This window comes from Mirounga leonina, unplaced genomic scaffold (assembly GCF_011800145.1).
Source record: "Mirounga leonina isolate KUSES-001 unplaced genomic scaffold, KU_Mleo_1.0 Mir_376, whole genome shotgun sequence".
NCBI lineage: Eukaryota > Metazoa > Chordata > Mammalia > Carnivora > Phocidae > Mirounga > Mirounga leonina.
In genome coordinates, this window is record NW_023270718.1 from 11,708,917 (window position 1) to 11,719,619 (window position 10,703).

The 10,703-nt window shown below is 48.8% G+C and overlaps 1 long non-coding RNA gene across 1 annotated transcript; it reads left to right on the plus strand.

The window, feature by feature from the left end:
* The first annotated feature begins 685 nt into the window (after nucleotides 1-685).
* Nucleotides 686-5,406, plus strand: LOC117997938. The gene is made up of 2 exons (XR_004675920.1): nucleotides 686-1,216; nucleotides 2,595-5,406. It is a non-coding gene; the product is annotated as an uncharacterized LOC117997938 (long non-coding RNA).
* The last annotated feature ends 5,297 nt before the right edge of the window (nucleotides 5,407-10,703 follow it).

Here is a 10,703-nt window from a genome sequence, read left to right on the forward strand (position 1 = left end):
CCCCCATCACTTCTGCACATGGAAACTAAAGGTATACTGCTCAAATTAGATCAGGTCCCTCCTCTGTTCACAGATCTTCTCAGCTTCTGGGGCCCTCAGAATAAAGGCCTAGCATGAAACCTCCCCTGGAGCTTTCTGGTCCCACCAGAAGTAATGGGCTTCAAGTTTCCCTAATGCCTTCCTGTCTGGATGGCCTCCAAGGCTTTGCACATGCAGGTCCCTCTGCCTGGAACAACTTCCATGCTTCATTCCAAGACCGCTAAAAATGGGGTGCGCACACCCACTGTCCCAGCCTGGAGGGGAAAAGATGACCCCGGGCAGGACGCCCTCAGTTTCGCTTTTAGGACACTGGGGCTTGGAATCCCGTTAGGCGGAGCTTGGGAGACCTTCCCTTACCCATGCCAAGTCCACCAGCGCTGTCTCGGACGGGGACCCGGCGCAATGGGCCCAGTCTGGCCTAGGGCCCAGTCTGGCCTAGGGCCTGGTCCTTTCTGACAATGCCGCTGGCGAGCCTCAGACGGGCCTTAGGTCAACCTACCCGCCGGACCTCAATTCCCGACATCCCTCGCGGTGCCGCTTGGTCTTTGTCACGGTGACACGGCACCTCGGTCCCCCGGAAATAGGATTTGCGGTGTGAACCACACTACCCAGGAGACGCTGCGCTGCGCCGGGCAAGGGCGGAACTTCCGGCGTCGCCCTGAGGTTTTCTCTTGACTGGCTGTGCGCCGGTTCGAAGGCCCTGAAACCCGGGTTGGGGACGCGTCCTGGAAACTGCAGGGCGTCAGCCTCCAGGGCTCGAGGTGCTCGAAGTGTGGAAGGTGGGGACGGCTCTTTTCTGGGCCTCTGCGCCTGCGGGCGCGGCCTACGAGCTACCATCCCCAACTCCTCGAGCCTCGTTTTCTCGGAAATAGAACGGACCGCCGTCGGGGATGTCCGCCGGGACTTCCGCTAGAGCCCGTCCAACCCGGTGACCTGACCAGGAGAGGCGCCTTGGGCGTGTTTCCACCATACTGAGCGGGAGACCGGGGCTCGGAGGGCTGGCTGCCCGCAGCGGTCCGTTCCTAACGGGCGCGCCGCCGCTTCTCCTCGGACCCTAGCGGGTTACCATGGGAACAGCGGCGCCACCGGAAGTCTTTGGAGAGTGAAGGGTCCTGCTTACAGAAGCCGGGCGGTACCCCTGGCCCCAAGCTCCTGGAGCCCCGACGTTAGTGAATGAGTGAGTGTGCCGTGGGATTCCTGCCGTTTCCATTTCTTTGTCTGGGATGATGGGAGTCACTCTCATTCTGTGCCTTTGTGTCCCACATCACGGGTCAGTGTGCCGCCAAAGAGAGGGGGAGGGGCTTGAAAGGGCTTTTCGTGCTTGGAGACGGAGACTTGCAGAGGCTCGTTTGTGAGCTTGAACTGGGAGCCATCAGGGAACCCCAAATCCTCCTTACATCTTGTGAGGAAAGAGAACCTGATAGGAGAGTTCAGGCTGCAGCTTAGGCTTTCTGTAAGGAGACTAAACACTGGCCCTTTATTCTTACTCTGCTGTTAACTGGTTTCTTTGGCTGGTGTGTGAACAGACTGAGGGGCCAGGGCGAAAGCAGGGCGGCCAGAGAGGAGGCTTCAGCAATAGTCCAGGCATGTAATGAGCCCTAGACCAGGGAGGTAGCTCTGGGTCAGACTTGGAAGATGGTGGACCCAGGGAGGACAGGTTGTGAGAGCATGTGACAGGGAAGGGTCCAGGGAGGTTCTGCACTCTCCTGAGGCTCCACAGTGGGACTGCAGGCCTTGTAGGCATGCTGCTATAGAATGATGGCTCAATCTACTGCAAGTGCAGGGGTTAGGATGCGTTATCCACAGTGATAGTGGAGCTAGTGGGGCCTGAAGGACCATCCTGTGGTGGAACAGGTAGGACACACCTCGTAAGGGGTTAAGACAAGCAAAGGCAGAGCTGTAAGAGGGCCACGGGTATTTGGGAATCCAGGTGTTTGTAGCTGAGAGGTGGAGCAGAGGACAGTGACAGGTGGGGAAGGCCTTGAACAAAGGGCCAGGGGCAGCCCCTAGCCCCGAGTGCCATGGGAGGTTTAGTTGCAAGATCAACTGGAAATTGGATCTTGGCTATTATTTCCAGGGTCACTAGCTGCCATGTGCAGAGTGGCCTGGGGAGAGTTGAGAGGGCTGATGCAAGGACATAGAAGAAAGAAGAGGACCTAGGGGTGTGAGAAAGGAGCTGTCACAAACTGGTGAGTCTGTCATGAGTCAGGCAGAACAGTGAGTACAAGGGCTTGGTGCTGGGGCCCTAGGGCAAAGTTTGTGAACCTGGGCTATTTTTATCATAGGTCACACTGTGGGGAATGTCCACGGAACCATCTGGAAGTAGAGCATGTACAGATTGGATGATATCCATTTCCCCTCCTACTTTATGATGCAGCGGCTGCAATGCAGTGGCCAGTGGGTCTTGGGAGAAGGAGAAGGCCCTGATGTTGGTAGACTAGCGTTCCTTCTGAGGAGTTAGGGGTTATGTCTAAGAGGTGTTATAGGGGAGAGGGTTGCCAGGGGAGAGAGCAAGGTGCCTGGGGCTCGAAGATATCCATTCATGTGCCCTGCAGGATCAGCTGTCTCCCTCACTGCAAGGCCTGGTGACCCAAGGATGTGGCCATGTACCTCTCAGGAGGAGTGGAGACTCTTCACTGGCCCAGAGGATCCTGTACCAGGACGTGATGTTGGATGACTTCATGTTCACAGCCTTACTGAGTGAATCTCCTGCCTCTCTTTACGTGTTCTTTTTCAGAGTTGTGGGCACTCACTTGTGCTCTCCCTGAGCCACTGCACCTTTGCTGCCCCAGGTTTGTGGTGGCTTGGAAAGAAAGGTCAAGGTTCTCTCCATCTTTCCAACAAGCCATTGGGTTTGGCTCCATAACAGAGTCTCTCTGTGCCATGGATTCTGCTTTCTTTCTCCAGCAGATACTTCCTTAGAATTGCCACTGCCAGTCTCTGGGGGTCCTGTTGTCATTGCTTGCAAGGGATAGATCGAACAAAGGGCCAGGGGCAGCCCCTGGCTATTCCTGAAAAACCCCTCTCAAAGTTTCATTTTGTGACATCCTTCCTGCTTCCTCCTCACTAATGATAAAGATGAAGCCAGCTTCTTGACTTCCGCAGAAAGGTCAACAGTCAGGGCAGGCCCCTTTACCTGCCCTGTCCTCCACAGGACTCGTGGCCACTCCATCCCACAACGTCATTTTGTCAGAGCATGACATGGAGTCCTGGATATCTAGCTGGGAAGATGCAATTCTAGCCATTACAACAGAGTCCCAGAACAGGTGGGCCTTGCTGAGTGAAATTCAGGTATGGGCTGAGGCCTGGTCTAGGTTGAATTGTGGCTGGCCATGGTCCTGTACCACATCACTGTCCTGTTGCCAAAGTCATTGTCCCAACCTCAGTCCAACTTCTTACACCTTTTGGAACATTCCGTCCTCTTGCCTTCTCTTCCTGATGTCTAGTTCCTACCTCTCCTTCCTCAAGTTTCATTTTGTAACTACTCTCCCTATGCTGGGTCCTCCAGTGTTAGCTTCTATTTAGCTGTTAGGATATGTTCATGTATTGGTAAATAATCCTTGGAAGCCTAATCCTAAGAAGTGACTGGATGTTACATCCGTGTCTGGGCTCTTTCTGTGCAGCATTTGCCTGTCCCAGCATCCCTGCTGCATTGTGTTTGCAGAGGGTGAGCAGCAGATCCTGCCAGCCACATTGAATCTTTGACCCTGTTGAGATATTTTGCACTGGTCTGGCCAGAGCCTGTACCAACAGGACTTGCTCTTTTCCCCCCTGATCCTGGCCCCCACTTAATGATGGATCCATCCTCACCCACGTACCATGACCTACAGAAAGGGCATTTCCCTATTTTCAGGTAATTCATGTGGAAGGGAAGATAAGGAGGCACTGTTGGAATAAGAAGTTTCTAGAAAAATCGTATCACAGGTCTGGACTCCCAGTGCTGGTCCTTCTAGCCAGAAGGTCCACCACCCCTATAACCCAGGTGGTTAAGTCTTCAGAGACTTTGTCCCTGGAGAAGCATGGAAATAGACCTGGGCAGAAACTGCACACGTGTGGGGCATGCAGGAGAGAATTCTGGTTCCACTTAAACCTTCAACTGAAACAGTTGACTTCAGTATGGAGAGAAACCTCCCACCTGTGATGAGCGCATACTACAGAAAAGCTGTGCACATGTAAGGATGTCCTAGACAGCCATGACCTAACACCCACCCACCCGCAGTAATAGGAAGCCGTTAAGGAGCACCAAGCTCAGGAAGGCCTTCCCACCCAGCCCCAATATTGGGCAGTTCCCAAAGTCCACACTGCAGAGAAGCCCTTCAAGTGCAGCAACTGGGGGACAGACTTCCTGAAGAGCTCCACCCTCCTTAGCCACCTGACTCACCCAGAAGAGAGGCTATGTAGATGTCCACCAAATAGAGATGTCTGCAAGGAGAAATCAGTGCTTGTTAGTCACCAGAAAATTCACACTAGAGAAATATCCTGTGTAAGTCAGGAGAGTAGGAAGACCTTCAGCCACACCTGTAAACTGAAAAAGCATCACAAAATTCACTCTGGGAAAAGGCCTTACAAGTGCATGGAGTGCAGAAAAGCTTTCTGCCAAAGTTATACTCTAAATCAGCAGCAGAAAGTTCAAGCTGGTGGAAGGCCCTGAGTGTAGCAAATGTGGGAAAGCCTTTGGTCACATGTCTAACCTTAGGAAGGCTGGAGATTTGTGACATTTAAGGTGCCAAAGGAGAAGGAGCATGCAAACTTGCCTGTCAACCTGTCCATATAAGGAGCCAAAAGGGAAAGAGAAGATGAGGTTTAGAAAGAAGTCAGCAGTCAAGCATCAGAAATGGAGTCAGACTCTTTATTTTTTTTTTATTTTTTACTTTTTCACATACAGATGTTCATGGATAAATTATCTTAAAAATGGAAAAACAATCCAAAATTAAGGAATGATTGAATAAATGATAACAAATATTACGGGATATTGTACAGTTATCAAAAGTTACGTTCACAAAGAGTTTCAAGGCAAATGACTAAATGATGAAAATATGTAATAATTATGAAACTATCAAATGGTCCATTAAAAATTACAGTAAAAAGACTAGGAGGAATATGCTAATGGTTAAGAGTGAACATGTTCATTGGGTAAGAAATTCGAGAAGGCTGGGGCGCCTGGGTGGTTCAGTTGGTTGGGCATCTGCCTTCGGCTCAGGTCGTGATCCCAGGATCCTGGGATCGAGCCCCACATCGGGCTCCCTGCTCAGCAGGAAGCTTGCTTCTCCCTCTCGCACTCCCCCTGCTTGTGTTCCCTCTCTCGCTGTGTCTCTCTAGGAACAATAAGCCCTTGCCAAGTGAATAAATTAGCTTCATCAACCTGGATGTTACGGAAGTTTTTCATTCCACATTTGCGGATTTCTTCAAGCTCCTTCATCAGCCTCCTGCTGGCCGCCATCTTGGATCTGGTGCTGCTCGAGTCAGACTCTTTAATGCAGCAGGAAAGCCTCTGTTGTCTGGTTGTGTTGTGTCTGTGATCTACCAGGATTTGGACAAGCAGGATCTGTGACACCTGGACTGTGCTGCAGTCATGCCTGTGTTGCTCAGGAAAGTCTGAAACTGAGCTCCCCTGGAGGGAATCCCACTTGTCCTGAGCTGGTGTGGGGTTTCATATCTATCATCCATGATTGTGTTAGGCATGGACACATGTCAGCTCTGGACAAGGAGACCTGACGAGTCTCTGGAGGGATTCTGGGGAAAGTTTCCTTTCTTCATAGATGTCAACTCCGTGTGTAATACCGTGATGAATTTCATGATCCCCTGAGTTAACATTCAAACCAACTTTCCTTTTTCCTTCCTCTTCCTTTCTTTCTCTTCTCTTCTCTTCTTTTTTCTTTCTAGTAGACTCCATGCCTAGTGTGGAGCCCAATGTGGGGCTTGAACTTAGGACCCTGAGATCAAAACCTGAACTGAGATCAAGAGTCAGAGGCTTTTTTTTTTTTTTAAGATTTTATTTATTTATTTGACAGAGACAACAGCGAGAGAGGGAACACAAGCAGGGGGAGTGGGAGAGGGAGAAGTAGGCTCCCCACTGAGCAGGAAGCCCGATGCAGGGCTCGATCCCAGGACCCTGGGATCATGACCTGAGCCGAAGGCAGATGCTTAACGACTGAGCCACCCAGGCACCCCCAAACCAGCTTTCTCAGACTACTCTTGACTGATAATAAATGCCTTATTTTTAATTTTTTAAAATATTTATTTGTTTGTCAGCACAAGCAGGGGAGAACGGCAGGCAAAGGGCGAAGCAGGGTCCCTGCTGAGGAAGGAACACACTGCGGGACTCAATCCCAGGACCCTGGGATCATGACCTGAGCCAAAGGCAGACGCTTAAAGGACTGAGCCATCCAGCCGTCCCATAAATGCCTTATTTTTAAAAATCATTTTAAATCTCCATTGCTCGGGTGCCTGGCTGGCTCAGTTAGTAGAGAATGTAACTCTTGATCTTGGAGTTGTGAGTTCAAGCTCCACACTGGATATAGAGATGACTTAAAAAATAAAATCTCTATTGCTTTATTTATCATGAGGAAGAGGTTGAGATATTGAGATCTGCCAACATGAAAATGAGCAAGTGTTGTTGGGGGTCCCCGTAACATCTGCCTCAGGGGGAACTGCGGATTGCAGTGCATGCCTCTCCAGTTGTGACATTATTGTATTACTGCCCCTAGGCCTCCTATATGAAGAGCACTACAAGCTAAAACTTGTGACCTTAGGTCAGAGTGACTTAGGAACCTGGAGCTCTTTGTGAGAAAGGGGGTAGTTGATCCATTGTCAGAAATGAGAAAGAAGTGGGTTCCTTGTTAGAGCATTTCTCATTTCCCCAGAAGTGTTGAGAAGCTGACTTCTGGGACATGACCAGAACCCATAACCCTGGGAGGCTGGACCCCTATGTGCAGGTATCACAATATAAGACCTGCATGGGCCAGGTGCTGAGATATGTGAATAAAGAAACACCATGAAGGGGCGCCTGGGTGGCTCAGTCAGTTAAGCATCTGCCTTCGGCTCAGATCATGATCCTGGGATCAAGCCCCACATCGGACTCCCTGCTCAGTGGGGAGTATGCTTCTCCCTCTCCCTGTGCCCCAAGCTTGTGCTCTCTCTCTTTTTCTCTCAAATAAAGAAATAAATAATCTTTTTTTTTTTTAAAGATTTTATTTATTTATTTGACAGAGAGATAGCGAGAGCAGGAACACAAGCAGGGGGAGTGGGAGAGGGAGAAGCAGGCTTCCCGCCGAGCAGGGAGCCTGATGCGGGACTCGATCCCAGGACCCTGGGATTATGACCTGAGCCGAAGGCAGACGCTTAACGACTGAGCCACCCAGGTGCCCAGAAATAAATAATCTTTTTAAAAAGGGGGGCACCATGAAGTTACAGAGAGATGAGGGTCCCTGAAAAACTAGAGGGGACATAGTCTGTTTAACGGGACTCACCTGGGGCACCTGGGTGGCTCAGTCGGTTAAGCGTCTGCCTTCAGCTCAGGTCATGACCCCGGGGTCCTGGGATCGAGTCCGACATTGGGCTCCCTTCTCGGTGGGAAGCCTGCTTCTCCCTCTCCCACTCCCCTTGCTTGTGTTCCCTCTCTTGCTGTCTCTCTCTCTCAAATAAATCAATAAAATCTTTAAAAAAAAATAAAGGGACTCACCTGCTCCATTGTCTATGGTCATGCTGCATGGGGTGTGCAGAGCTTCCAGGACCTGTAGACCTGTGTATATAAAGAGGAAAGAACTGGGTTACCTGGCTGGCTTGGTCAGTAGAGCATGTGACTCTTGATACTGGGATCGTGAGTTCAGGCCTCATGTTGGACATAGAGTGTACTTTATGAAAGAAAAGAGAAGAGGAAAAAGAGAAAGAAAAGAAAAGAAAGAAAAAGAAAGGAAGAAAGAAAAAGAAAAAGGGAGGAAGGAAGGAAGGGAAAAAAAGGAGAGTGAGGAGGGAGGGAAAGAAGGAAAGAGGAAATAACTGAAATTCCCATTGCCTCCCTCAGTCTTCTGCTCAGTGGCCATCACAAGGGCAGTAACTCTGGCCTGAGAGCATGGACCTAGTACTAGTAGCCACCGTTGCTTTCCAGCTCTACCTGGTACTGAGGTAGGTCTGGCCCTCCCAATGTATAGAGAAAGAGAGAAATGGATCAACACACAGTCGCTCTGTATTCAGATGTTCAAGAAAAGACAGAGGTATGGGTTTTTATGTAGAATCTCCTGATTTTATAACTGCTGGCATCATTTATGTCAATACTGTTAATTTACATACAATAAAATTCTAATTTTTTAATTTTTTTAAAAAGATTTATTATTTGAGAGAGCGAGGGGAGGATGTGCTAAACAAGGTTCACAGCAGCCATACTCCCAATTTCAAAGGGGGAAAGCACTTTATTGATATTATAAAAATCTAATTGAAACAGAAAGAAGGGAAATCTGCACATAGATGAGGGCAATAGTAAGCAGTAAAGTAGAACAAGACAAATTACATCAAATTGGGTACTTACAACATCCAACCTCATTAGCTGGGGAAGCCCCCTGGAGACAGCCATGCCAGAGTTCCGACTGAGAGGCCTAAGCGGAGCGTCCTCCCCTCAGGTGAGACTTTCAACTGACCATCCCAATCGGCCATATTTACAGGGCAAATGACAGGGTCTAAAGTTAAACATGTGTTTGCCTATGTGCAGTTTGAAGTGGGCTGCATTTCTATGTTACCATGTCTTTACATCTTCAGGGAGCCTGGGCCATATACTTGTCTCTCTTCCCAGATTCCATTCTGGGGGGCCAGCCCAGCCCGGAGCCAGAGGAGATACAAGGCAAAATTTATAGCTCTTAGTGTCCAGGTCGGAAGGGCCAGTTCGGACCTGGAGGCCAGCTAATGTCAACTACCCAGACTCCCGAGGTTACTCATGCAGCACAAGTCTCACAAACAACATTCTTTAGCCTGCCTGTGTTTGTGCAAGTCAGGGTGGTGGGTTATGCAGGACAAATGATAGAAACCTCCACCCATACAATATAGATGGGCAGAGGGAGAGGAAGAATCTTCAGCAGACTCCCTGCTGAGCACAGAGCCCGATGCATGGCTGGATCTCACAACCTTGAGTTCATGACCTGAACTGAAATCAAGAGTTGGATGCTTAACGGATTGAGCCACCCAGGCACCCCAAATGCTTCTAATTTTTTTAAGTAATCTCTACACCCAACATGTGGCTCAAACTCATGATCAAGATTCAGATGCTCTTCCGACTAAGCCAGCCCAATGCCCCAAAATGCTCTTTTAAATGTGTAAGTGAGTTTTACAAATGTATCCACCTATGAAATGGCCACATTTAAAATATTGAACATTCTCATCACATCTACAGTTCACTTTGTGCTACTTTCCACTCAGTCACCTCCAACCCATGTGTCAGACAACTACTGAGGACTTGCTTTCTGCCATCATAGGTTAGTTTTGTCTTTTCTAGCACATTATATAAATGGAATAATTTATACCATATGGACTGTTTTGTGTGGTCTTTCACTCACCAGAATTTTGGGAGATTCATCAATGTTATAACATATACCATTATTTATTACTGAGTAGTACCGCATTGTAGGAAATACATGTTTATTCCACTCACCAGTTGTTACCCATCAGAGCTGTTTCCAACCTTAGCTATTATGAATAAAGATGCTATGAACATTTATGTACCAGGATTTTTTAAAGAGATTTTAAAAAATATTTTTAAGTGATCTCTATACCCAGTGTGACCTCAAGTTGAAGATTCACATGCTCTGCGGACTGAGCCAGCCAGGTGCCCCTCATGTACCAGGATTTTGTGGTCACGTGCTTTCATTTCCTGTGGATAAATCCCTAAAAGAATTGCTGAGTTGTAGGATAGGCAGACACTGAACCTCATAAGACAATGAGGGTATGCCACAGCTTAAGAGGCTAGCTGCACCAGTCTATGCAGAACTACAAAATTCAATATTCAGTCAAGGCAAAATCTTTCTCATTATTCTATTTTGTTAAGATGAAGTAATGTGATTATAAATTCCTCCTGCGGAAGGAAAATGCGTTCAGGTCGCTCAGTGTACTCAGCAGGAACTAGCACAGTGCCAGTGGGTTATACCTCACTCTGAATCTAAATGTAGCATCCTTGGTGACCAGAAGGAAAATTCCAATACTGCCTAACAATTTCAAGCCAAGAACTACACAACCAGCTGCCCTGAGAGATGAAAGGTAGGGCAGGAGCAAGTGAGGTTCTGGTTCCCGCAGCAGTCAAGAATGGATCCCTCTGAGCTAGGATGGAGTGTGAGAGGATGCCGGTGGCTAGAGGCACTTTCTGACTCCCAGGTCTGGAGGGCTGTAACACTGTTAGGGGTGTGGCCCAAGACAGGTGTGGGGTTTTCCACAAGTCACAGAGGTGCCCAACATTAATGCAAGGCAGCCTGGGCCGGGAGCTGAATGTTGATACTCCCAAAAACCCCACACTGTGCATTCTGAGTCCAGTACTTTAGATATGAAGAAACTAAAATCACAGACAGGGGACCTCGGGGCCCAAGATCACACAGGTTAGTCAGAGGAACCCAGCTGCAAACTCAGGTCAGCCTGACCTACCTTGGGCCTAAGCTCTGACTCCTCTTCCTCCATGTTGCATTTTTTTT